This window comes from Vulpes vulpes, chromosome 5 (assembly GCF_048418805.1).
Source record: "Vulpes vulpes isolate BD-2025 chromosome 5, VulVul3, whole genome shotgun sequence".
NCBI classification, from domain to species: Eukaryota; Metazoa; Chordata; class Mammalia; order Carnivora; family Canidae; genus Vulpes; species Vulpes vulpes.
This window is the reverse complement of record NC_132784.1, coordinates 99883814-99908537: the sequence shown is the minus strand read 5'-3', so window position 1 is coordinate 99908537 and position 24724 is coordinate 99883814. Positions and strand designations below refer to the sequence as shown.

Below are 24724 nucleotides of genomic sequence, written 5' to 3'. Positions count from 1 at the left end.
AGCTGGACCATAGATAAATCAGATTTTTAAGTTAGCAAAGATTTTAAAGTACTAGTAAATGATATAATTTTTCTAAAAAGATAGAAAATTGGTGACAAATGATGGAACTAGGAAAAGAAGCCCTTTTTCAGCTGTCTTTCAGTGTTCTTCCTGTACCCTATACTGGCAGAGTTCAACATCGTGCCAGCTTGCAAAAGAAATGGTCACAAGGTCTCCTACCATCATTGCAAAGCAGGGAAAAACAAGGTAAATTTGGACCAAGAGGCAACAAAGGGTTAACTGGCAATAAAGGGATAAATGATGTCAAACATTACACACATTATTGACAATTCTTATTGTTAGGAGAACAATGAATCTATGTGCATAGACTTGGGATCAAAGTTTATTTTATTTTTATTATTATTACCAAATTGAGGATTTTCTAAAAAAGACACAAATATATCCAACATACCTGTCTCCAAGCAATAGAAACCACAATTTACATTGGCTTAGGCAAATTGGGATAATAAATACATATTTTGTGAAGGTACATTAACTGAACTTCAGGAAGAATCAGGGTAGAATTTGTCAAAGAGATGATCATCATAGAAATCTATATCTCTCACATATCATTCTCTTTTATTTATATATTTTATTTTATTTTCTGAGAGACTTCCATGTGGTGTGAGACCCAGATGCTGGTAGGAACAGGCATGTTTATACCCTTAGATCCAATTCATTCAGAGATGCAATTAAAAATATCCTAAAGATTTTGGTTAGACTTATGTCAAATTACCCAGTAGGATATAAGACTGGAATCAAAGGAATCAAACATTGTGATTCACTCAGCATAGGTCTCATGAATACTCCCAGACTCATGTCCACAGGAGAGGATGGACATTGTCCTTGAAGAATAATTATGAGCCAGTTAGCCACATGCATTCTATGGCTGTTACAAACATGATAAAAAATAACTGCATCACATTTTAATTGAAGATAATATCACACTATAGCAATAAAATTATAAAGTCTTTAAAAATAAACTTGGGAAGAAATGTGCAGGATAGATATGAAGACAATTTTAATCTTCATTTAAAAAAGTGATAACTTTTTCGCAACGGGTTTGCCGCCAGAACACAGGTGTCGTGAAAACCACCGCTAAACCTAAACCAAAATGGGAAAGGAGAAGACTCACATCAACATCGTCGTCATTGGACACGTAGATTCGGGCAAGTCTACCACTACTGGCCATCTTATCTACAAATGTGGTGGGATCGACAAAAGAACTATCGAGAAATTTGAGAAGGAGGCTGCTGAGATGGGAAAAGGCTCTTTCAAGTATGCCTGGGTTTTGGATAAACTGAAAGCTGAACGTGAACGTGGTATCACCATTGATATCTCCCTGTGGAAATTCGAGACCAGCAAGTATTATGTGACCATCATTGATGCCCCAGGACACAGAGACTTTATCAAAAACATGATTACAGGCACATCTCAGGCTGACTGTGCTGTCCTGATTGTTGCTGCTGGTGTTGGTGAATTTGAAGCAGGTGTCTCCAAGAATGGGCAGACCCGTGAGCATGCCCTTCTGGCTTACACACTGGGTGTAAAACAACTAATTGTTGGTGTTAACAAAATGGATTCCACTGAGCCACCCTACACCCAGAAGAGATACGAGGAAATCTTTAAGGAAGTCAGCACCTACATTAAGAAAATTGGCTACAACCCTGACACAGTAGCATTTGTGCCAATTTCTGGTTGGAATGGTGACAACCTGCTGGAGCCAAGTGCTAACATGCCTTGGTTCAAGGGATGGAAAGTCACCCGGAAAGATGGGAATGCCAGTGGAACCACACTGCTTGAAGCCCTGGATTGCATTCTGCCACCAACTCGTCCAACTGATAAGCCCTTGCGTCTGCTTCTCCAAGACGTCTACAAAATTGGTGGTATTGGTACTGTCCCAGGGGGTCGAGTGGAGACTGGTGTTCTTAAGCCTGGTATTGTGGTCACCTTTGCTCCAGTCAATGTTACAACTGAAGTAAAGTCTGGTGAAATGCACCATGAAGCTTTGAGTGAGGCTCTTCCTGGGGACAATGTGGGCTTCAATGTCAAGAACGTATCTGTCAAAGATGTTCGTCGTGGCAACGTGGCTGGTGACAGCAAAAATGACCCACCAATGGAAGCAGCTGGCTTCACAGCTCAGGTGATTATCCTGAACCATCCAGGCCAAATCAGTGCTGGATATGCACCTGTGCTGGATTGTCACACAGCTCACATTGCTTACAAGTTTGCTGAGCTGAAGGAAAAGATAGATCGTCCTTCTGGAAAGAAGCTGGAAGATGGTCCCAAGTTCTTGAAATCTGGGGATGCTGCCATTGTTGATATGGTTCCTGGCAAACCTATGTGTGTTGAGAGTTTCTCTGACTATCCTCCTCTGGGTCGTTTTGCTGTTCGTGACATGAGACAGACGGTTGCTGTGGGTGTCATCAAAGCAGTGGACAAGAAGGCAGCTGGAGCTGGCAAAGTCACCAAGTCTGCCCAGAAAGCTCAGAAGGCTAAATGAATATTATCCCCAATACCTGCCACCCCAGTCTTAATCAGTGGTGGAAGAACGGTCTCAGAACTGTTTGTGTCAATTGGCCATTTAAGTTTAATAGTAAAAGACTGGTTAATGATAACAATGCATTGTAAAACCTTCAGAAGGAAAGGAGAATGTTTTGTGGACCATTTGTTGTTTTTTTTTTTTTTTTGTGCGTGTGTGGCAGTTTTAAGTTATTAGTTTTTAAAATCAGTACTTTTTAATGGAAACAACTTGACCAAAAATCTGTCACAGAATTTTGAGACCCATTAAAACAAAAGTTTAATGAGAAAAAAAAAATTAAAAAAAAAATAAAAATAAAAAAGTGATAAAATGAGTGTAGATTTATCTTCTATAGTATATACAATCTATACATATTTTGTAATGGCAAACACATACACACACATATATCCAAAACACATTGTATTTCAGAGCTTGACCAAATGAAATGAAGATATTAAAGTGCATTCATTAAATGAAGTGTTCTGTTTCTAGGCTAGAGAACACTACTTGAGAAGATAAACTCCTGTGAGTATTGAATACTTCTAATGCTAAAACATTAATTACAAAATTATTCCTGAGAACCTGTGGAGAGAAAATTTAGAGGCCAGCAATGATGTGAAGTATCTGTGAAGTATGTGAAAATGCAATTAACAAAGTCAGCCTTTGCTTCCAGGGAATTTGTCAGATCCTACTGAAAAGTAACACAAATTTAAATATACTGTAAGGGGCATAGAAGGGATAGAGACTGGAAACTGATTATGAATGGAAGTTACAAAAAGACCCCATGGGTGCTTGGGTGGCTCAGTCAGTTAAGCATTTGCTTTTGGCTCAGTTCATGATCTCAGAGTCCTGGGATGGAGCCTTGGGCTCCCTGCTCAGCTGGAGTCTGCTTGTCCCTCTCCCTCTGCCCTTCCCTCTGCTTGTGCTCTCTCTCTCTCTCCTCTCTTTCTCTCAAATAAATGAAATCTTAAAAAAATAAAAGGAAGAGATCCCATATAAATATAACACTATCAAGAGTGATTTCATAAGCATGCAAATTGGGGAAAAAAACCCTAACTTTGATGTTTTTATTGACTTTGGATTTAGATTAAATGGGGAGAACAAATGAAAGAGAGAGAGACAGAGAGAGAAATGACCACAATAATTTCTAACCACAAGCTTGAATGAGTATGGACATGGATCAATAATTCCTAATACTAGGTGTAATACAACACTTAAAAAAAAGATCATGTGCTTTCTTCAGCAGCACATAGATTAAAACTAGAATAATGCAGAGAAGATTAACGTGGACCCTGTGCAAGGATGACACACAAATTTGGGAAGTGTTCAATATTTAAATAAACAAAAACAACCCAAACAACAGGTAATATTAATTTGAAGTAATTGAGACTCTGGTGGATGAAATAAAAGACATGAAATCTGAGCCACAAATAATTCGTATATATAGCACTCATATCTGCTAGGGTGGGAGATTTGGAAATGATAGATACAGAAGGAAAAATATGTAAGTTAAACTTTTTAAAGGCGAAACATCTATATTTTCTCATATACTTATATGAGAAAAACATTAGAAATCATCAAAAAATTGACTAGGTAGATTTTTAAATAGAATCCAATAAAGATTTGGTTTAATTTAGAAATTAAAAATATAATAACGATAATAAAAAAGTGGGAAGGGCAGATTTGAAGAGATGAGTAGAAGATAAAGGAATTGGAAGATAAAGTTGATGAGATTATGTAGCAGCATAGAAAAGTGAGTTGGAGAATATTTTAACAAGAAAATTATAAGAGACACAAAATGTACAGGAGACTAATATATATGTATATTTGACTAATACAGACTAATATTAGACTAATATATATGTCTATATATGGATACAATATATAGGTACAATGTGGATACAATTTGGATATATATATATATATATATATATATATATATATATATCTCCAACATTTTACAAGGAATTTAAGTAGAATAGTATATATAGAATTATACCTTCGGTATGTAATCAATGGTATATAGAATTATAATAAGCGCAAAATTCAAAAATGGAAGATTTAAAATGATGAATCAATTCCAAGCATCATACTTTTATTTATTTATTTTTAAGATTTTATTTATTTATTCATGAGAGACACAGAGAGAAGCAGAGACATAGGCAGAGGGAGAAGCAGGCTCCATGCAGGGAGCCCGACAGGGGACTCCATCCCAGAATTCCAGGATCATGCCCTGAGCCGAAGGCAGGCACTAAACTGCTGAGCCACCCACACGTCCCCAAGCATCATACTTTTAAACAAACAAGCAAACAAATAAAAAACAAAACCAGGAAATCTACATTTAAATATTTATCATGAAAACTGTACGCCAACAAAGACAGTGAAACACTTTTTGAACAGCCAAAGAGAAAATACTATGTACCATAGAACAAAAGAAGCTTTAGTACAGAATTCTGAGTTGACAGTTATTTTCTCTCAAAATATTTAATATATTATTCTCTCATTCTCACGTCTATCCCTGCTATTGAGACTTTCCCATCAGCCTGTTGGTCCTTTCTAACCATTTCTATTCTTTTTTGGTGACTATTTATAAGAGGTTCTTTATTGTTTTTAATATGTTAAAACTTCTCCATAGAAACTACATATATCTACATGGGGGTCTCATTCTATTTTTCTTGCTTGGTATTTGTTGAATTCTTTCAATTTGTGAGCTGATAATTGTATCAGTTTTGGAAAATTTCAGCTTATTTTTTCACATTTTTTTTCTGCTATGTTCTGTATCTTCTTTCCTTGGACCAAACATATGTTAAATCTTTTCCTGTCTTCTAAGTTTATCAAGTTCTTTTTTATATTTGTATTTCTTTTATCTCCAGTGTTTCATTCTGGATATTTCCTCCTAAACTATCTTCCAATTTAATCATTCTCCATTAAGTTATAGCAAAGCTACTGTTAAACTACTGAATTCAAATTTCACTCATTGAGATATTAAGATTAAAAATTTTACTTGGGGTCTTAAATTCACTGCCACTTTCTAGTTTCCACATCCTTGGTGAAGTTTTATTTATTTATTTTTAAGATTTTATTTATTTATTCATAAGACACACACACACACACACACACACACAGAGGCAGAGAAACAGGCAGAGGGAGAATCAGGGAGTTCAATGTGGGACTCAATCCTGGGACTCCAGGAACACGGCCTGGGCTGAAGGCAGGTGCTAAACCACTGAGCCACACAGGGATCCCCCTTGGTGGAGTTTTAAAGTTTAGCTTTTTAACTCTATAATCACATCAAACATCCTTGTTTTATAATCTTTGTATAATAATTTATTACCACATTTCTTATGCTGCATGTTACTCATTTTGTCTTTTAAACTAGTGTGTCTGAGTATCTTTGATTGCATGATAGACATTAAGTATGAAAATTAAAATACGAATTAATTAGATGATAAAAGTTATATATATATATATTGTTTTCTCATTGAGTGCTTGAATTTATTTTTGAATAGCACTTAGCAAAACACCATCACCTCAATCCAATTTTGAATCTTGCAATTTTCTAGGCAGGGACAATGACCCCTAAGCAGAACTGAAATCCTTATCAGGGAAAATTTATATCTGACTTGCACTTGATGCTTTTAAGGTCCTTTGCATTCATTTCTTCAGTCCTGTATCACTGCCAAGAGCCCTTTTCTATCTCAGCCATCTCTAGGCTTCCAGGGTCCCACCCCTCTAGTTAAAAGATGGTCCCATCACTGGATTTACCTCTTGAAAATTCTTTTTCTCTATTGTGGCCTATTTGATACTTAAGATCTTTAAAAAAATATTTTCATCCAGCTAGCTTTTAGCCATATTTAGTATTTTTCCAAAATTGCTAAATTTGCCCTTACTAGAAGTCATAGATCTCTCCTGTTACCCCTGCAGTATTTTTTTAAAGCATTTGACTGTTTGAATCTCAATGTTCACTTTTTAGCATAAACTTACTCTTCTCATGAGCAAAGATGTTGAACTTGATTAGCCTAAAAAGCTGGCAAGGTATGCTCGAAACTTTATTAAACATAGAGTTTAAGATACAATTAAAAAAGACTGCAACAATAAAAAACTGATTAATGCAAAAGAATCAAAACATCAGTTATAGGCATGTAAAACAAAAGCAATGCAAATAATTTTTATAAAGTAGTAGTGTATTATTACACTTAATGGTTAAGTAAAGCAATATAGAAACATAGTCTTCACAGGACAATGTAAGTTTAGTTATTATCTTTGAAAAGCACTTGAACTATTATTAGATTCAGGATTTTATTCAGTGGCTTTTTGGTTGGTTTAACTCTGCTCTGTTATAAATGAACTCAATTAAAGGAGACTATTAATTGCTGCATTTGTGCCATTTCATTTACAAGGAATTACCAAAGCAACTACAACACTGAAGAGAAGACTCTTTTTTTTTTCTCAAAGCAGCTGGTCATAGAGAAGGATTGTTCCCTCAAGAACCATAAAACTCTTCCATTTGACAGCCAAGCAGAAAAGGTGAGAACAAAATAAACAGCACCGCTAACAGGATCTGTCACCATGATGAATGCTGATGAGCAGTAATTAATGTGGATTCTTTTAAGCAAAGCCCAGAGGTCTAAGCTTATGCCCACTCACTTAGAGATAGGGAGGCAGGAAAAAGAACCAGAATGAAGAAACTAGAGAAAATACTGCTTTTTTTTTTTTTTAAGTGGGTAGGGAGACTATTAAAGCAGTGTAATGTCTGATCTTCTTGATTTTTTGAGCTCTTGAATATTATTCAGATCTAGAACCAATGTTTAACAGATATAAACTATTCTGTGTATGATTTCCCTGCCTATATTTATTTACCTGTTCACTACTTGTTTTATTCATACATTATCTGACAAACACTTATTGACTATAAAGTGATACACAATTTTGAAATATTTATATTTTCTTTTCCTTTTTATACTATATTAGCTTTTCTATATGAAAGTATTTTTTCACACTTACATTAAATTATTTCAATAATATACTGAAGAAGAAAATTGTTACATTAAAAATAATAGTTTATATTGTTATGTAAGTATGTTAGTAGAAATGATATTCCATTAATGTTTTTATAATCCTATCATTCAATGCCAGAGCCTAGAAATAAGCTCCAGCATGATTCTTGGGATATTATCAAGGCACTTAATTTGTTCGGCAGATCATTCTTGGTTAAAGAAACAACATCTATGAATTATCCATCCCCTGGCTTAGATTTAGGTCTTGGATTACTACATATTCTCCATTAATCATTACTGTAGAGGTATGTGTGATACATTTAGGTTGCCAAGGCCCACACACAAAGCAGGGTAGCATTTTCTAGTATCATTGCTCAAGCCATGTTTTGTCAACTCAGGAGTAGCAACCTGTGTACCTTTATTATAATCTATGAGACACTTGCAAGGAATTCTCAGCAATCATCTCTTTTTAGTGCCAGAAGTGTTATGTCAGAAAAAATACGTTTATGATGAAGAGTTCTTTTTCAGCATTGGGGTAATCTCCAGACACCATCATCAGGCAATTCTTTTCTGGAAACATGTCACAGCTTTCCAAATTCTGGTTTTCAAAAGTGGAATTCATGTACCTTATCATTTCAGGCTTAACTTTTTTTTTTCCTTAGATTAATTCTTCACTAAAGACTGACTGTGGTTATTTCAGAACCATTTGATTCTTAGTTTCTCAGTTGTAAGTTAGTTACTCTTTCCTATACTTTGGTAAGGCATTTATTTCCAAAATGGAAGGAAAAGGAGAGTATCTCTGCAGGTAAGGGAAAGGAAAAAGGAATGAGACATCTGAGTTAGCAATTACAAAGATGCCAGTGTCACAGGTCAACTCACAGCCTCTTCCGGGGATGGCTCCTTGAGCAGTCTCCTGATACCATAAATTTTCTTCCACTGATCTAGCCTTGAGAGAACCCCTTTTGGGTCATTGCAAGCCTGAAAAAGAAAGCTGAACCATAAAACCTTTTTAAAAATTGCCTTATCTTCTTCTCCAAGAGCCATTTTCCCAGATCTCTTTTATGTGCACACACACACACATGGATGTGCAAAAAGCTATGTACATATTTTTTTTTCATTTGTGTATTTGCTGTTTTTAATTTTTTTTCTTTAAGTTACATGTTAATATCATTTGATTGACATTTTTCTCTGGTTAATACTGGTATTTTTATTGAATGTTATTCATTAATCGAATATTGTTGAGGACCATTATTGCACAAAGCAATGATTTTAGGAAAAAAGAAGAAGCGGAACAAATTTTCTGCTCTTGTGGTATGTATATATATTTAAGAATGCTACAATGATTTCTTTTCCAGTTTGACATTTGACATTAATATATTGTTAATGCTAATTTTAGAGAGAAAATCTTGAAGTTTTGTATAGTCGAAGATGTTTTAAATTGCAAGTTCTTGTTATAATAAAAATGACTTTTTTAACCATGACTTGTATTTACCTAGGTATATATTGTCATTTTTATGTATTTGTGCTTTTAAAAATATTTAATTTAAATGTATTTGGATATATGGTATGTGATAGATCTATTTCTTAAAATTGTTAAACAGTGCAATATATTATCATTATAATTTCAATTTTTCCATAATTGAAATGAGATAATCAGTAGATCTACAGATGTAATTATGTTACATATCTTTTTTCACTTATATGTTTATATATATATAATATGTGTTCATATATGTATACTTTTATCTTATATTTTGCATTAATTTATTTGTTTATTTTAGCATTTTTTTTGAAAGAGCACACAGAGGTGTGAGGGGGTGGGGGAGGGGTAGTGGGAGAGAAAGAATCTCAAGCAGGCTTCATGCTCAGCATCTAGCCTGAGGTGGGACTCAATCCCAGGGCCCTGAGATCATGACCTGAGCTGAAACTGAGTTGGACATTTGATCTACTGAGCCACCCAAGTGCCACTATTTTAGCAATTTCTAATAATAGAGTGAATACATACATATATTCTTTTAATACACACTCAAAGTTTACAAATAAAGCAGAAATTCACCTTAACTACTTTCCTGATTCCATCCCCTTGCTATTTTGATTCATTTTTGTGAACTTTAAGACATTTCCTCCATGTAATTTTTCTCCCTCTGTATGTGTGTGTGTGTGTGTGTGTGTGTGTATGCATGATTATACATAACATAGTTTTGTGTGCATATATTTTTATGTTATTGAGGTCAGCTGGACATACTGTATAAATTTCTCTGCAACAGCTTTCTTCACTTAATGATCTTTCCTAGGGATTTTTCCCTATTTGTATATATAGACTTGAAAATTCATTTTAAATTGTTCCTGAGTATTCCATAGTGTAATGTATCATTTTTTAGCTTTATTGAAGTATAATTGAGAAAATCGTAATATCCATTCCTATACATATTTAATACTTTTTTTGTGAGAATATTTAAATTCTATTCTCTCGGCAAATTCAATCTCTATATTGTTTTCCACAGTGGATGTACTTGTTTACATGACCACTGCCAATTTACAAGGGTTTCCCTTCTTCAGTATCCTTACCAGCATTTGTTCTATCTTGTCTTTTTGATAATAGACATTCTAACACACACAAAGTGATATCTCGTGGTGATTTTGATTTGCATTTCATTAATGATTAATGATGTTGAATGCTTTTTCATGTATTTGTTGGCCATTAAGATGTCTTCTTTTAAAGAATGTTTATTTAGATCCTCTGCCCATTTTTTAATTGGGATTATTTTTCTTGTTTGTTTTAGTTTTTATTTCTGCTGTTGACTCATATACTCATATATGTTCCATTATCAGATATGTGGTCTGAAAACATTTTCTCCCATTGTGTTGGTTGCCTTATTATTTTGTTGCTTGTTTATTTTGCTCTGCAGAAGCTTTACAGTTTGATGTAGTGCCACTTGTTTATTTTTGCTTTTATCACCTTTACTTTTGGTGTCAAAATCGAAAAATCATTGCCAAGATCTATGTCAGGGAGCTTACCACCTATGCTTTCTTCTAAGAGTTTAACAGTTTCTGTTTAAGTCTTTAATCCTTTTGAGTTCTTTATATGTGGTGAAAGTCAGGGATCTAATTTCATTCTTTTGGATGTGAATATCCAGTTTCCCCAAATGCATTTGAAAAGACTATCTTTTCTCCATTACATAATCTTGAAACCTTTGTGAAATCTCAATTCACCTGACTGCTTGGGCTTATTTCTGAATTCTAAATTCTGTTCTATTGATCTATGAGTCTGTTTCTCTGTCAGTGCTATACTGTTTTAATTACTTATGCCTTGTAATATTGTCTGAGATTAAGTAGTGTGATGTTTCTAGTTTAGTTCGTTCTCAATATTGCTTTAGCTATTTGGTCTTTTATGGTTCCATGTGAATTTTAGGATTGCCTTTTCAATTTTATTTTTGAAAGTGTCATTGGTATCTTGATAGGGACTGTGTTGAATCTCGCAACCTCTTTGGGTAGCATGACTATTTTAACAATATTAATTTTTCTATTTTTTCATGATGTATCTTTTCACTTATTTGTATCTTTAATTTCTCTCATTAGTTCTCTATGATTTTGAGCTTTATAGATCTTATAGCTTTTTGCATGAATTTATTCCTAAGTATTTTTTATGCTATTAAAAATGGAGTTGTTTTCTTAATTGCTCTTTCTGGTGGTTTACTATTAATGCATAAAAAAGTAACAGATTTTTGTATATTGACTTTGTATTCTGCAATTTTACTTAACTCATTTATTAGTTCTATAGGTGTTCTGGTGGAGTCTATAAGTTTTTGTAAGTATAATATCTTTTCATCTGCAAAACAAGACAATTTTATTTTTTTATTTTTATACATTTATTTTTTTATTGGTGTTCAATTTGCCAACATATAGAATAACACCCAGTGCTCATCCCCTCAAGTGCCCACCTCAGTGCCCATCACCCAGTCACCCCCACCCCCTGCCCACCTCCCCTTCCACCATCCCTAGTTCGTTTCCCAGAGTTAGGAGTCTTTCATGTTCTGTCTTGCTTTCTGATATTTCCCACTCATTTTTTTCTCCTTTCTCCTTTATTCCCTTTCACTATATTTTTATATTCCCCAAATGAATGAGACCATATAATGTTTGTCCTTCTCCGATTGACTTATTTCACTCAGCATAATACCCTCCAGTTCCATCCACGTCGAAGTAAATGGTGGGTATTTGTAAAACAAGACAATTTTATTTCTTCCTTTCCATTTTGAGTGTCTCTTACTTCTTTTTCTTGCCTAATTGTTCTGGCTAGGACTTCCAGTGCTAAATTGAATAGGAGTGGCAAGAGCGGATATTGTTATTTTGTTCCTAATCTTAGAGAAAAAGCTGTCAGCTTTCATTGTTGACTGTGTTAGCTGGGTGCTCATCATATATGGCCTTTATTATGTTGAGGCACATTTTATCTATGTTTAATTTCTCGAGCGATTCTTTTCTAGGTTTATTGACAAATAATTGACATATGATATTGTTTAAGGTGTTCAATATAATGATTTGATACATGTATATATTGCAAAAAGATTACCATGATAAGGTTAGTTAACACACATTTCAGCTCACATAATTACTTTCTTGTTGCTGTTATGGTAGGAATGTTGAAAGTCTACTCCTTCAGCAACTTTCAGGTATAAAATACAGTATTATTAACTAGGTCATTATGCCATTCATTAGATCACTGGAAACTATTCATCTTACAACTTAATGTTTATACACTTTGACAATGTCTTCCCATTTCTCTTATTTCTCAGCCCTCGGTAACCATCATTTGACTCTATGTTTCTATGAATTTGATATTTTTAGACCCTACTTAAGAGATCATATATTTATGTTTTTTATTCCACAGGTTGCTTTACATTTTGTTGGTGGAATTACATCAAATTGAAAAGCTTCTGCACAGCAAAATAATCAACAAAATGAAAAGACTATCTATGGTATGAGAGAAAATGTTTTTTTTTTTTTAAGATTTTATTTATTTATTCATGACAGACACAGAGAGAGAGAGGCAGAGACATAGGCAGAGGGAGAAGCAGGCTCCGTACAAGGAGCCCTATGTGAGACTTGATCCCACATATGTCAGATCATGTAAATTTTAACTTTAAGCAGTGTTATGTGTCAGTTTTATCCCAGGGAAACTGGAAAAAGTAAAGTTAATAAAAAGGAAAGAACATAAATGTAATAATCCTTTAAAGCAAAAATCTTTTAAAGTAAAATATTTTTTTTTCTTTTTTTTTTAAGATTTTATTTATTTATTCATGAGAGACACACACACACAGAGAGAGAGAGAGAGAGAGAGAGGCAGAGATACAGGCAGAGGGAGAAGCAGGCTCCATGCAGGGAGCCTGATGTGGGACTTGATCCCGGGTCTCCAGGATCAGGCCCTGGGCTGAAGGCGGCGCTAAACTGCTAAGCCACCCAGGCTGCTCTATAGTAAATAAGATTTTAGAGAAAAAAATAAATCTTCATGAAAAAGTCATACTTAGAATAATGTATATACTTTTAAGAATATGAGATATTAAGTGATAAGAAGCTTTCAAAGTTAACATTATTTTGAAAAATAAAATAACTAAATAGCAAGTATTTGTGGCTGACACCAAAAAGGTGATAGATAAGTGGTTTTCATAATTTCTAAAACAAGAGAAATGAATGACAATATAAATAAATATAATGAATCATATCAGATACAGAAAAATCAATTTGTAAGTGATAAATGGCTCCAAGCATTGAAATATATTTGTGAATATATATTCCTTATGAAGGGCATTTGTGATGAGCACTGGGTAAGTGATGGATCACTAGATTCTAGTCCTGAAACTAATATTACACTATATGTTAACTAGAATTTAAATAAAAACTTGAAACAAAACAAAAAAATAGGTAAATAAAAAAATAAATCCAAATATATGTAATTACCATATAGCAGAATTTTAATATATGAGTTATTTATATTTATTCTAGACTTCAGAAATATCCAGAGTTCCTACTACAAGCCCACTATCCCTACATGTGGAACAGAGAAACCTCCAGGGAAAGAGTCAAGGCAGAGAGATTTAAGGTGCACAATTAATTTTTAAGAGGTGGGGGGATTAAAAGGACAGAACAGTGTTCTCCAAATGATGCTCCTTAGCCTGTAGAGTTTGTGCTTTAGTCATATGTAGAAAAACTGCCACAATAACAAGTAGTTATGGGGTGCCTAGGTGGCTCAGTTGGTTAAGCATTCAACTCTTAATTTCAGCTCAGGTCATGATCTCAGGGTTGTGAGATCAAGCCTTGTGTTGGGCTCTGTGCTGTTCATGAAGCCTGCTTAAGATTCTCTCTCTCCCCCTCCCTCTGGCCCTCCAACTCCTGTGCACACTCTCTCTCCAAAAAAAAAAAAAAAAAGAAAGAAAGAAAGAAAAAGAAAAGTCACATTCACATAAGAAGTTCCACATATTTTGAATCAAGAACTATGAAGCAAACAAACAAAAAGAACTATGAAACAATAAAATAAGTCATTAATAATATTGGTACTTGGTTTTTAATAACCTTTGTATTGAGGCATACCAAGCCTGACTTAGATATTAGAAGGAAAAGGATCAATGGTGTATAGTAGTTTAGTGGGACATTGGATATCGATGTTTTCAATGTAAACATAACGTTCTGGACATTATATAATACCTCAACTCACATATCAGAGAGCATTAAAAATAGTAATGTCTTGATTAGATACTCAATAAAGCTATTATTTTTGCACAAGGGGCACAAAAACACACACATGTATGTGTAAAAGAGGAGAAAAATGATAGATACCATGATGGAGCCAAGAGGACCAATTTGAGGAACAACCAGGAAATACCACTAGGTACTCTAAAAAATAAACTCAAAGAAATTTGACGAAGATCAGCATGGGTGTTGGAAAAACAGTGTTTTATAGCTATAGGAAACTTTTTGTTGTTGTTGTTGTTGATACCTTTGACATGAGTTTATATCTTTATTTGTTTTCTTTTTTTAAAAAAGAACTTATTGACAGTCAGCATTTTAACATAATACTGGGCAAAATTAGGACTCAAGGACTCAACTGGCTTTAGAAGCATTTCTATGTGGTAGAGATGTATATATTGTGCTCTCATAGTTCATTGCTATTAAAGCTAAAAGTATGTAATTTATTTTTTCCAATGTTGCAGTATATCTTTTCTGAAATTCTATAGCGTAATTGCCATTACCTCTGTTAACTTGAATTATTTTTGAAAGTTCAGAATTTGTTTGTCTTTTTAAAATATTGCATGCCCAGTGCATGATATATCATAGGTTCCTAATAGGTACTGGTTGATAACTTTTTTCAATAAATAAAGTCCTTGTCAAATGACACAAATCTCTTGAAAATTACATTTTTCCTTTTAAATTGGCCCTCTGGTTTATCTATAATTCAATCAGTTTAGTTATAAGTCAATTTTGCTGAGTCTGATCAATTCAATGTTCTAACAAGATCAATTTTGTGAACCCGCGAGGTTGACTGTAGTCTCTAGACAATACTCAGAGCACTGATTCTATTCTGGGATGCCTCCTAATATCTGTCTTCACCTCCCATGGCAACATATTTATTTTCCTAAAACTTTTCTTTCAAATAGTTTCTGGTTATTAAATTCCATTTTTTAAAAAATTCAAGTATGTTGACACACAATGTTAAATATCTAATTTTAAGATGGATAATTATGTGTTTGACAAGTGTTGAAAATCTTTTTATAACCTATTTACCAGCAGCTCTTGGACTGAGTAGTGACCTTGATTAGCAAACCAATTTATGCAATCAGTTTATTTATTAAAATATTTAATCTATTCTTCTGGGAAAAAAATAAAATGATACTAGAAAATTAAAATGATACTAGAACTTGTCAAAAGAAAAGCTGGTCATGTATACAAAACACATGAAAGCTCTCTCCTTAGTTTGCTGTCCATGAGACAGATTCACTGAGCAATTTAGTCAATCACAAATCTAGTAACAGGTTAATGATGCAAATTTCATCAAAACAGTTGAACTGATATGCATATATAGACACCATCAATAATTGAATGTCTTTAGATTTTTAAAATAAATTATAGAGGACTCAACTGAATAAACAGAGTTGACATTATACGTGTTCAACAGTATTTACACACTATTAAGAGAAAACTCTCATTAGTAGTTCATTAAGAAACAAAGAAAACAAGAACAATTTTGAAAAGTTTGCTTTAAAGGAGACCTTAAAGAGAGAGAGACTAGGAAAACTTAATTGTCCCATTTCAGGTTCAGGAAATAATATTTAAAAGGCTTTTATCTAAACTAATTAAGAAAAGATGTTGTTACACACATGTGAACTTTATATGACAATAAAGAGCATTGGGCATATTAGGGATTTTGTGCCAGTGATGAATATACTACCTCCTTAATTTTGAAAAGGAGAGTGCCAAATAATACTTCACCAATACCAAGTGATTTTTGATTGATTATGTCTGAGTTTATTATGAACTCTCTGGAGAACCTCTTCATTTTAAATATTTACCTGAATATCTAAGTACAACATTTTTAGATCGCATATCTTCTATTTACAATTCTCTATAGGTAGTTCCATTCTCAGTTTGCTTCATTTGAAATAATTTTCTGCTTGAAAAAATATGCTGCAGAAAGTATCAAGAAAAAAAAAAAATCACTACCTGAGTGCTGCAGTGTTTGCTTTAGTTGAACTCTAACTCACAAAAGCCGGGGGAGGGGGATACATATCTAAATTATCTAAATCTAGATCTAGTACAAATATTATACATTGAGGACCAAAGTATTATTTAAATACATGTGTCAATAAGTTTCTGTGAAATATGCAGTTTTAAATATCACTAGAAAAATCTGTTTTAACCATTTCATCTCCCACTGACAAAGTTGAGTGGTATAAATATGATAGCTATACAAATACATGTCTGGCATATCTATTTGTATTTGTATATCTATCATATCTTGGATATATATTTATCCAAGATCATTCTGCTGGAAAGTGGCAAGGTTTTTATGCAAACTCAGGCTGTCTGGTTCAGTCTCCAGTTTGAAGGCACTAGTTTATTTCTGACAATCTGAAGAAAACAGTAAAACAAGTAGGATGAACTAGAATGTAGTAGCTCATTCCCTTTACCCCAATTCCTGCAGATCTTATATCTTACAGATATTCAACTTCATCAATCCCTATGCCTTCCCACTGGTATATACTGATATGCTTTTTTTTTAGGCTAGCTAGGACCATCATATCCCCTCATTCCCCCTCAGTAACTTCTTAAGAAATCAACTTCCAGCAATGAAAGTGGCGTATATGTAGGAAGAAAAGTCACTTCCCATGTGGAAGGTCACATAGTGAAAAGAGACTGGGGCTGAATAAATTGTAGCAACAACATATTCTGGGATTTATGGTTTTCATTTGCTTTTTTAAACCAAGAGACAGAACACAAAACTGCAGACTCATTCTGTATCATTCAGAAATGAAATCCAATTCGGAATGTTTCTAATGGGAGAAGAAGAAATAGATTCTTCCTTAGGGGAGTTGATTCATATACCAAAAAGACATCTGGAAAAATACCAAGAATTTGCTGTGTATTTCTTGCCTACAAAAAATTGTCAGTAAGGAGGATTCTTAAAGCACACACATGTGGAAGAAGTAAGGATAAGATAATCTATATGTCTATTTATGGAAAACATCAGGCCTGAATAGTTCTCTCATTCACAGATGGATAAACAAGCTAATGAAAAATGAAATCAGAATAGGTATTATGGTATCATCCTACAACATAAAGAAAGGAAAATGTACCTTTGACATTCTCAATACACAGCTGTTATATTTTAAAATAGATTTAATATTGAATACAGAATAAATTTTAGAAAATATCTGCTTTTCACATTATTAAATCCGAGAAGAATGGATTGTATGAGATGAGAGAGGAAAAGTGACAATAAGAACATAGCTGAAATAAAAAAGAGGCTGACTGAGAATCAGGAAAAAATAAAAACAAAAAAGGTAAGGGCCTAATTAAAAAAAAAACACTAAAAATCGTTTTAGAATAAATACTAGTATTATTTAAGTTTAGATTAGAAACAATATACCAAACCTATTGGTGTATCTGGATGAATCAGTTGATAGAGTCCTTGAGTGATATGGGACTCGCTATTTTGGTCTATTATTGAGGGAGGCCACTACTCAAACTCTGAGCCTAGGGGATGTGCTGCTGGCTGGGAACAATTGGATAAGACTGCGCCTTGGATCTCTACCTAATCATAGTGCCGGAATGGGCTCTGCAGTTGCCTGAATTCTCCAGTCTGGCTTTGTAGTTGGGTTTGACAGAGTACTATACTCAGTAGCACACAGGGCTACAGATTAGCTTCATTGCCTGGAGGGGCAGCAGAATAGGCCCCAACACTGGCACAACTCCTTTTCTGGGGACACAAATTAGGTAGAACTGTACACGAAGTTTCTTTGTCAGACAGTGTCACTGGCTTTGTCCTAAAGACAGGCAGAGCCTCTGGCTGGGCTTTTGCTCAAATGCTGCTGTGTCATGTGGCTTCCTGGATGCTCTGGCCAGGGGTCATGTTTGGATATGGCCAAGGCTAAATTCAGCAATAAGCAAGAATAAACAGGAATGAATTAGCTTCCATGCATGAGTGGAGCTGCAGAACACACTAGAAGGCTTATTTGGGGTCCTAAATGAAGCAGAACTGTGCATGGAGTTTCCTGGCCAGTAAGAACAGATATGGCTTGGCTTTATATATTAATCCTTGGTTAGGATTTCTACTTGGGCAATACTGCAAGTGTGAACTCAGTCGGCCAAGACGCAAATGCTGTTTGCTGTATGCCCCATCCCCCTTCTCCATCATAACCGGATTTCCAGTTATCAAGCCCCATAGATCCCTTCTGTGATCCCTATTAGGGAAGACTTAAGTGAGCCCTCTGGAAAGTGACCCACATGCTGGGAGGGGCGGGGCTGGTTGTCCACTTTGGACTCTATTTCCACTGGACAAAATGTAGGCCCAGGTGGGCCCTCTCAGTAGTGGTGCTGTGCTAGCCTGGGGGACAGATGATGTGGTCAGAGCAAAGCTGCTCCTCTCACCCTTCTAATGCAGTCTATTTTTTTTTTAATTGTATTTATTTGAGAGAGAGATAGCATTAGCAGGGATAGGGAAGAGGGAAAAGCAGGCTGCCACTGAGCAAGGAAGCCTGACGTGGGGCTGGATCCCAGGATCCTGATATCATAACGTGAGCTGAAAGCACCTGAGCTGCCCAGATACTCCTAATGCAATCATTTTTTTTTTTTTTTTTAATCTCTGCCTCATCCCTAAGGTCTAGGATTTTCACAATGATGTCTTGTCTATAGCTAGTTGCTAGTTGGTCTTCCTGTGAGCAGGACTGGAATCAAGATCAGTGTACAGTACCATCTTAAAAGCCCATCCTCGAATAGATACTGTATCCTTAGAAGTTATTTTTACTCTAAATTAAGGGTAGCTTGGTACAAACAACATTGCCTCAGCCATTGAAAGAATACTGGTCCTCAACTAACAAGATGAGGCTTCTGGTTCCAAGAGTATCATTTACTGAACATGGAGGACTTGGGAAATATATATAATTCTTGGAGGTCAGTTTTACTCTGTGTAAGTGAAGAGTGATAATGGTTGGTCTCTCTACAGCCCATTGTTGTTCAGCTAATGATGTTGATAAAGTATATCACAGTAATCTGAGAGATTATAAAGACCATTCAATTTTGTAATGATTATATTCACCAATAAACACATTTATCGAAGTTTGCTTTTACTTTTTCTATATAAATCTAAAATAATGTATTGATTTTGGGGGTTAATAAGGTAGGACAATAAGAGGAATATAATGTATTTTATTAGCACTGAGCACATACATCTTCATGGCCTCCTGAAGAATATGAATAAACAGGTCACTAGGGGGTTTATCTATTCATGTATAAATTTTACCTTTCTTTAGAGTCTTTATTCTAGCCTTTGCTGACTTCAGAATAAGTACGCAAATAAAGAATAAAAAAGGAGTAGTTAATAAGCATTTATGAATATGTATTTTTATTAATGTATTCATGATGGAATAAACATTCAGTGCTTATGTAAAAAACACAAGATGATGTTCTGTTTACTATAAAGCAATACTTTGAAGTTCGTTATTTTTTAATTTGTGCCTTTTTTGATTTGTCACATGATATATTCATTTAAGGAAATATTGAGTGTCTATAAGTTTTCAGGCTGTGAGATATAAGGTTCATTGCCAATATCTTCCTGATTTTCAAACAGGGAAAATTTGGTATATGCGACTATCAGAACCAATGGCCACAGAAAACAACTTCACAGAACTGCTTTTTAGTATTTATTTACATAAAAGGTTTTTAAGAAGTATTTCTAGAACCTAAAAATAATAATTTTTTGATGAATGAGTTTGCAAATATATGAATAAGTATATGAGTACACGAATGAAGAAAAACATGAAAAAAATTCTGCTATAGCCTTTCTTCTTGATACTAACTTTTTTTAAACTTAAGGCAACAAATTGTACTACTTAAGTAATAAAATATTTTAAATACGCATTTGTGGTCTTTTAACAAAACTTGTGGTTAAATTCTGTTTAGTAACTGATGGATTGGGAATTGAGTTTGGGATTTGGAAGTGGCAATGATAAAACTCAAATCTATTGTATCTATTGGTATAGCCATATTCAGTGAGAGGATTCAGTTATTTTTATAAGCAATGCATCAAAACACTATTATTTTTTTAATCTCCAAAATTTGGGCCTTTGACCATACACAACATCTATATGTTTTACAGGATGACATTAACTGTAATAGTCATTTATCTTGCAGAGAAATAGCACTCTCATTGTGTGTAACAAAATATGGAGCAGCTGCTTCAACAGATATCTTAGTTGTCAAATGTGACAGTCCATGTGTAGAAAAGCAATATTCTTTTTTTTTTGAAAAGCAATATTCTAACACAAAGCAGAGGCCAAAAAAAAAAAAAGCTTAAAATATAGAATTAAAATTAGGTACAAGAGGAAATCTTAAGCTGGGAATGCCAACTATACAGCATACATACTTGTGTCAGTAAACATAGACTGGCATACAAGATTTTCATTTGTTTTCTTCCATTGTATAACTTATTTGAAGCCTGTAATGGAAAATGCTACATAATTTGTCAATTCCTGTTGAAATTGGTATTCTATATTTAAATACTATCTTTCCCATATCCACATCTTAGCAATATTACAAATTGGCAAATCTGTTGTATCTGAATTTGAAACTACAGTAAATCCTTACTCTTGTATAATTTACTAATATGCAATGTAATGTGAAGTGATTAAGCAAATTTACTTTGGGATTCTCCTTAAATAATGAATACTTGACAAGAGAATTATCAGGTTTAGCAAAATTCCAAACTATTTTTATGGCTCTGAAAGGAACTTTTTTGCTAGATATACATAATAATTGTATATAAATCCCAACTTACATTTCAGGTTTCATCTTTGTAATATATTAGTGCCTTTGTGCATTTGGTAAATTTTTAAAATCTAATGTGTAGAACAGATGTTTTTTTCCTCGAATATTAAATCTTGGTTATGTTGTCATGAAGAGTCTAGGATTTGTTCTCCCTGCAAGATAACAAGTCTGTTTATCTTCTACAGTTATTTGCTATATAAACAACCTTGGAAATCTAGTCTGTAATAAAAGCTATTGATGCCTCTGCTCACAAGATGTGCAAAAATGTAAGACTCCTAAAGAATTATCTCCCAACACAGCTTTTATCTTTTGCATACTAAAGTTTAATCCACTTATGATTTTAGAACATTTGTACTAGTTATTTATATCAATCATTTATTGCTGCAGTTTATATATAGAGAAGCCATCATTTTATTTTTTTTTTAATTTCATCACTATTATTTTTGGGGGTGGAGGGACAGAGGGAGAGAAAGAGAGAAAATCATAAGCAGGCTCCATACCCAGCACAGAGCCCAATGCAGGGCTCAATCCCACAACTCCAAGATCATGACCTGAGTGGAAATCAAGAGTCAGATGCTCAACCAAATAAGTCATCTTGGTGCTCCAAGAGTAGCAATCATTTTAAACTCAGCATCTTAAGATATCAAGTGTTTACTACTTGCTCCTGTGTCTATAAGCAACTGCTGCACTTCGGCTGATCTAGGCTGCTTTGGTTGCATGGCTCTGCTTTAGGCTGTGAATCAGCCAAACTTGCCCCAGGTTTTGGTTGGGTTAAATTATTTTCCACATGCCTCATTCTGAGTCCCAGACTGAAGTAACAGCAAGTGTCTGGGGATGTTTTTCTTATTATTAATGGCCAAAATGCAAAAGCTGGCCAAATCATTGCAGTACACTTTGATTTTTTGCTCACATCATTTTTCTCTCATACTATTATCCAAAGCAAGTCACATGGCCAATCCCAGAGTCCCTTGGGCAGGAAAATATGTTTTTCTCCAGAACAGAGGGGATGTTGAGAGGCTAGTTGTGCAAAGTATTCCAATCAATCCCAACATTATTTAAAGTAGTTTCTCATTCTCAATGAATATGGTTGGATTTTTCATCTGCTAATTACCTATAGCAAAAATAGAAAGAAATACTCAAAAGTTTGATAACACTTGCTGACCGCCTGCATGAAAAGCCAATTATGTTTGGAGTAATTTATAAAAAGACCATCCAAAGTATTTCAGGCTCTCTCTGTTCATAAAGAAATAATATGTTTACAAAGCCAGGACATAACACATATTCATGATTTATCTACAATATTTTGAAAGGCATTATATATATATATATATATATATATATATATATATATATATACGCTGTTACTACCAGAATGGAAGAAAAATCATAAGAAGAATATTAACTGTGTACATGATTTTGCAGTTTTAAAATATTTTATATATAGAATTTCACAGACTGCCCCAAACAACAAGGGAGATAGGAGAAATGACATCGATAGCCATCATTTTTCCAACTAGGATGCTAAAGTTTGAGACATTATATACCAGGGCCACATCACACAATCCTGGGACCCCAGCTCTCATCTTCAAGACCACGTTTAGTAATGAACCTTAAAGAATTTGGCAGCTGTCATTTATTAAAACTTTTGTCTTGTATTAAAACAATATGTTCAACCCTAAGACATGTCATCAATCTGGTTTAAGTGTTGAACTAGTATTCTTTTATAAAAAATCTGGAGTTCAGAATACATCATAGCTTTTTATTGACCTTACACTGATTTATTAATGTTTTTATATGAGTCAGATGACTTCAGAGTACTTCATTTGCTTCAAGTTTTTATTTAAATTCTAGTTAGTTAACACATAGTGTAATATTGATTTCGGGAGTAGAATTTAGTGATTCACCACTTACATATAACACCAGTGCTCAATACAACAAGCGCCCACCTTAATACTTCAGGGTATTTTTTTTATCTTAATTTAGTTTTCATTGTCATTGTTCCCCGTATTTATTTACTTATTTTTCATGTTATTAAATCTCTTTATAAATCAAATCTAACAGAGATTCTTTCCCAAAGAGGGATTGCATGAAAATCTAAACTTCAGAAAAGTTCATGCAATTAAACTTTAATCTCTGTGATAAAGTCAATTGCCTGCAGTTTACCCTGCCTTCTACAATATCCTGGAATCCCTAACACTCACCATACATAAGTCTGATCACAAAACAGTCATTTATTCTGTGTAGTTTTGTGCAGTAAAGCTTTTAATGTATCCACAATTGTGAAATACAACATAAATGCATGTATATCTGTGTACATATAATTCAAAATTATATTACAAGACAGCTTTCTCTTATGTAAGAGAAAGAGCACTACATATTTTGTCAAGTAAACTCTAATTTTTTTCTAAGTGTTCATTATGATATCTTTATACCCTATCCTCATCCTGCCCCCTAGATTTTTTTTTTGTCTATAGCTATTGTCCAATCTTTATTTTCCTTCGTTTTGCATTTTAAAGTGCTTCATTAGGTTTGAAGATTTTTTCATTAAGTTTTATTAAGCTCATTAAGCTCAAGAGAGTAAGTGCTTGATACACTTGATACACACAAAAAGAAAAAGAGACAGAGAAATACTTTACTGAGAGATCAAAAAAGTTATTATCATTACTGTTCATGCAATAATTTTAGATTTTTTAAATAGTGAAACAAATTAAAATCATACCTGGAGAGTCTAAATAATTTGCCAAAATGTTTAATTTGATCAATTTGGTCAAGCACATTACTTGCTTTATTTGTATATTCTTTTTTAAAATTATATGTTTGTTAGTATCAGATTGTTTTCTTGGATCTGAACACCTGCACAGTTCAGTCTCATTTGGACACTTTTGCCATTTGGATGGAAATCCAATCCATAGCTCATTTCATTCATCCCTTGAAGCTATGTAAATACTGTGTATTTTCTCCTTCTTATCCTGTCCATTTTTTTTCAACATCGCCTCTCAATTCAGGAATGTTAGGCTTCCTATTTTGTCTAACTAAATCTAAGACATTTTTCTGTGAATTATGATAATTATTAACTCTGTACTTATTTCTAAAATGTTTATGTCTCTCTAAAACTAACCTCCTTTTTTTGCCTTTCTCAGATCTTTTTATCTTAAACAGTGGTATTTATCAATTGTCTATGCAGCTTAAATTTTAATTTTAGAAAAAAAGTATATATGAGGTCAGAAAAAGACCAGATTAAATCTTTTAATGACTCTATCTTAGTCTAATAAAGTGACATGGGTGGAGTGCTTGATTAATTTAGAACCAGAAGACCCATTTTATTCTGAGCTACAGAACCCTGGATATTCCCATTTGGTTCTGGATCATCAGACTTTGAAGTGCCTCTGGGGTAATGGCCTAATTCTGAGCTCAAACAGATTTGACATACCAGCAGAGTCTGGAAAAATGCAATTGTTTCTGGCAAGAACACCCCTTTAGAAAAAAAAATAAAAAAATATATATATACACATACATACAACATTGCACCTGGAAAACCTGAAAAAAGTTTGAGTCTTAACCTTTTGTTTTCAAAAAGAGTTATTATAAAACATTCAGGAGCTAGCTGATATCAAAACCAGAAGCAGAATGACACTGC

General features: G+C 33.9%; 1 non-coding gene across 1 annotated transcript; it reads left to right on the top strand.

The window, feature by feature from the left end:
* Positions 1–3790: 3790 nt before the first annotated feature.
* On the top strand, positions 3791–3897 carry LOC112914614 (U6 spliceosomal RNA). Its single transcript, XR_003233890.1, has one exon. It is a non-coding gene; the product is annotated as a U6 spliceosomal RNA (small nuclear RNA).
* Positions 3898–24724: the final 20827 nt, after the last annotated feature.